This window comes from Octopus bimaculoides, chromosome 9 (assembly GCF_046866305.1).
Source record: "Octopus bimaculoides isolate indiv1 chromosome 9, ASM4686630v1, whole genome shotgun sequence".
Taxonomy (NCBI): Eukaryota; Metazoa; Mollusca; class Cephalopoda; order Octopoda; family Octopodidae; genus Octopus; species Octopus bimaculoides.
In genome coordinates, this window is record NC_142936.1 from 44,243,188 (window position 1) to 44,248,403 (window position 5,216).

Below are 5,216 nucleotides of genomic sequence, written 5' to 3' on the forward strand. Positions count from 1 at the left end.
CAACCGGAAACATAGATTGCCGTGCTACTCATAAAGTTTCTCGGTAGTTCAATTATTTGGTGAAAAAATACCACCAAAGCAACTTAAACTGTCGAAAGGACGGCTGTGTTTGCTAGTGTTTCATAAAGAAATTCTGAAATATGAGATAAATGATAACAGCGTTTACATATCTTCAGGCTTCTAATCTAACAACTTCTTTATCCAAGTATTTTCTGATTGTACTTTTGGCAGATCTATTTATAGATCTACCAAAAGTACATAACTCAATGAGTACTTCAGATCAGCGGGTGGAAATTTAGCAGGAATGTGAAGACTGAGAAAATAGCGTGCGACATTTCATTGAATGGGTAGGATATGAACTTGAAAAACAAAGCCCACTTAATAGTAATGTTTAAAAAAAAATTTTTTTTTCCTTTTTCAGAAAAATGTAAGAAAAGCAGATTGCAGAAGACAAAAACGAAGAAATGGTATTTGACATTTTTAAAGAGGGTTGTTTTTTTTTTTTTCATGCACCCTTTTAAAGCCTAGCCAGGCTCATGGGCCCGGTTTCCCGGTTTCTGTGGCGTATGTGTTCCCCAGCTGGACGGGACGCCAGTCCATCGCAGTGTTACTCATTTTTGCCAGCTTAGTGTACTGGAGCAACGTGAAATGAAGTGTTTTGCTCAAGAACACAGCGCGTCACCCGGTCCAAGAATCGAAACCACAATCTTACGATCATGATGCTGACATCCTAACCACGCGCCTCCACAAAGAGGGTTGTGAGTATAATAAATTATTAAACAGTGCTATTGAATGCTTAACATCAAAATTTGAGAAAAACGACACTTTATATGGTTCTATGACTTTGGCATACATGTCACGGAGAGGGGTTGATCTCTGGGCATATATCAAGCAGGCCCACCGTTCTGTGTGATATATATTCTGTTATCACATGAACCTATCCCCTTGTGTGAGGGCTAAATAGGCCCTATAGAAGAATACACTCGTCCAGGGTGCCCTGCAGTAAGACCGAACCTGATATCAAATAGTTGCAAAACGAACTTCTTAACTACAGGGCCATATATGCATCTGAACAACAATAAGTGAAATTTTCTGGAATTTTCTTGGGTGTTGTGGGTGGTGTTGTTGAAAAGACAATATTTTACTGCTATGCTACGTTATTACTTGCTCAATTTATATTTTTTTATATGGAAGAATATTTTTCTTTAAAAAAATGTTTATCCAAATATAACTTGTACTTTCCAATTTGGTTATCTTTGTTGTCTTATCAGAAGCAATCTCATCAAGTTATTCTTGTGGCTTAAAGCCATCTTTGTTATTTTCTGCTTTCGCATGACCTACATTCTATTTTATGATATAGGTGAATGACCGATTCAAAGCAAGACTGTTGTTAAGGAGAAAGTGCTTTTTTTTTCAGGACACTGACGTCATAATTAGGGACTCTATTGAATTATTTTTGTGTTATTCATGATCTAAATAATAATAGTTTCATCTTTTTTCTTTTTTTTCTCCACAAGAAAACCAGATCAGTGGACATTATACGACTTGGTAGAGTCGTTAGAGCGTCAGATAAAATGTCGTACGATATCTGTTTCTATTCTCTGCGCTTTGAGTTCGAATCCCACCGAGGTCGTTTTTACCTTTCATCCTTTCGGGGCAAATTAAAATGTATCTATCTAGGACGGAGGATTGGCGGAACTGCAAAAACATCAAATTGGAAGCATAGATATATTTGTTCCCGCTCTTCGCGTTCCGTGTTCAAATCTCGCCATAGCGATCCCAAATGGTAAACATAATCGGTCGTCGAATTTAACACCAACATCCGACACTTTGGGTGCTTTTAGTAGAATCCACTTTGTTACAAGAATTTGGGCCAAGTTTCTGGTTTGAGAATATCAGCTTCCATCCTTCGTTCCCTTCTCTTTTTCTTCCCACCAGTCTCGGAGACCCTGTACGGAATCATTTGCATTTGCTTCCCTCTTGTCTAGAAAATGATTTTTTTTTTAATTATTCAATATGGAAGCAAAACGAAGAATAATCTCTGGTTTGTGTTCCGTTCATCGGTAATAAACATGTAATCAAAGACGGCGAGCTGGCAGAAACGTTAGCACGCCGGGCAAAATACTTAGCGGTATTTCGTCTGTCTTTATGTTCTGAGTTCAAATTCCGCCGAGGTCGACTTTGCCTTTCATACTTTCGAGGTCGATAAATTAAGAACTAGTTGCGTACTGGGGTCGATCTAATCGACTGCTCCCCACCCGCCAAATAATTTCGGGCCTTACGCCTAGAGAAGAAGAAAAAAAAAGAATAAACATGTAATCAGATTTATGATGTGAATTGTAATATCATTTAATGTTGTATTCTTATAGACAAGTTCCGCTTCTACGGCATATTATGTCTATTTTCATCGAACTTTATTGCTGAAACAAGAAAGGCAAATCGAACTAGATAAATCTTCTGTTTTTTAAAAAAATCTTTTTGCTTGTTTCAGTGTCATTAGACGGTGGTCATGATGGTGCACCGCTTTGAAGGGTTTTAGTCGACTCCAGGACACATCTTTATGGGGACGTAAACACACCAACACCAGTCGTTAAGCGGTGGGTGGTGGACAAACACATATACAAAGACACACATACACGCGCGCGCGCATATTGAGTTAGTGCATAATTAACGATCGTTTTATTTTATTTTGGTGATTTTCGAATAAATTATCCACGCACCTAATATATATATATATATATATATATATATATATATATATATACTAGCAGCTAAGTTTCACCCGGTCGGTTTGGATGATGTGGCTGTAAAATCTGCTCTGATTTAGCATTCGACTTGTTTGGGCACGCTTACTTTAAAAAACAATTTCAGAATGACTTTTTCTGTCAAAACGCTAAAAATAATTGACCAAAAAAACCAAGAGTCAACCAAATCAAAAAATAAACCCAAATACAAAGCTAGCAATGACGAACCATTCCACTTCCACTGCACGCAAAACACATTCACATACCCCCCTTTTACACATATTCACACAGAGTTGAAATGCTATTTGATTATTTTTTCAGCGTACAATTTTCATTATCCCACTAACAAGTATGACATCACCCCTTCCTTCCTTATTCATCTATCACCCCTTCCTTTCTCATTCATAAACACATGAGTATTATTATAGTAGATTATCTCTGTAACCATGGGAGCTATGAAAATAATACAAAGCCCAGCATCACCACCGGATCATTCTACACATGTAATTTTTCGCGCAATTCCACCCAGCCGTTTGACCGTGAATCCCAAGACAAGAAAGAATCGCCAATGTCAAATTTATATGTATAGATATATATACAACGTGGCACTCCATCGGTTACGACGACGAGGGTTTCAGTTGATCCGATCAACGGAACAGTCTGCTCGTGAGATTAACGTGCAAGTGGCTGAGTACTCCACAGACACGTGTACCCTTAACGTAGTTCTTGGGGATATTTAGCGTGACACGGAGTGGGACAAGGCTGGCCCTCTGAAATACAGGTACAATAGAAAACGGAAGAAAGAGTGAAAGAAAGTTGTAGTGAAAGAGTGCAGCAGAGTTCGCCACCACCCCCTGCCGGAGCCTCGCGGAGCTTTAGGTGTTTTTGCTCAATAACCACTCACAACGCCCGGTTTGGGAATCGAAACCGCGATTCTACGACCGCGAGTCCATTACGCCTACACACACACATGGTTTCTTTCAGTTTCTATCCACTAAATCCACTCACAAGGCTTTGGTCGGTCCGAGGCTATGGTAGAAGACACTTGCTGAAGGTGCCACAAAGTGTGATTGAATCCGAAACCTTACTACAGAGCCACGTATAATGATTATATGATATACTTCATTCTATTAAACGTAAATTATTTCACCAACGAATAAATTAAATTAACCTTGGCAATACAGTTTTTTTCCTTTGAAATAAAAAAGAACAACCGATAAAAGAACAGTTTACAAAGTAAAATTATTTGTTGGAAAATAAGACAGTTTACAAAATTAAACGATAGGAAGAAAGAACATATATAAATATATAAATAAATATATAAAAATACCCGCACTCAGTTAAAAATCTTATCAGAGGCCACTGGTGTTTCCTTCTAAAAATTTTGAGGCAACTCGAAACACGGTATTAACATATGTGATGATGAGACTGAGACGATGAAACAGCCAAGCATCTCATAAACGTCACCTGATAATTCGGTAAGACGAGACCTCAATGATGTCAAAAACTTCATTGTCAACAATTCAGATACTGCGAACGACTTAAAAGCCACACGTTAAAATTACGGTATTTTATTCCTATATTCTGTTTAACTGAAGATGCTGTTCACTTCGACATTACTTAAAGCATTAAGAAAATGTGATTTGTTTCATCATACCGTTACTAGATAATTCTATTCTCAGAAGAGATTTGTTGTAGGAACATTTCTAAGTTATTGCCCTTAGTTGGGAAATATATAGTTGGGAAATAATGAGAGAATTGATGATGACCGGTGATCAAATTGATTGAAATGAAGAGTGGATATGATTATTGAAAAACTACACTTGGGAGATGAGCAGTTTGTCTGCTCAAAATGAAACATTCACTTGCTCCTGTAGATATTAGTTTGGAAAGGAGGAATTATTTATAAGAGATCAAACAATGCCCTATCCAGGGAGACTTATTCCTAAGAGCTTCACGTCATAAAGAAGGGAGATAAGCACTAACCTTTAACATTGTTTTTGATGTAGGTACAAAAGCAGCAATTCTTGAGGGGTGGGGTCTGTTAGTCGATATCCACTTAACTGATACTTCATTTTATCAAATACAGAGAAATGAAAGGAAAAGCTGAAGTCGGTGGAATTTAAACTTAGAACGTAAAAAAGTCGAAACAAATTCCGTAAAGCATTTTCTCGATGCTTAGAATGTTCTGCTAACCCACCACCCTAATATGCCTTTAATATTCAGAATCGTGAGTATGCCGGGCATGATGCTTAGCGGCATTTCGTCCGTTATCACGTTCTGAGTTCAAACTCCGTCGAAGTCAACTTTACCTTTCATCCTTTCGGCGGTCGATAAATTAAATACCAGCTGAACACTGGGATCAATGTAATCGACTTACCCCCTCCCCTGAACTTGCTGGCCTTGTGCCTATATTTGAAACCAATATTCTTTCTAATTATTTCCAGTTTTTTTTAGCACAAGGCCGGTAAT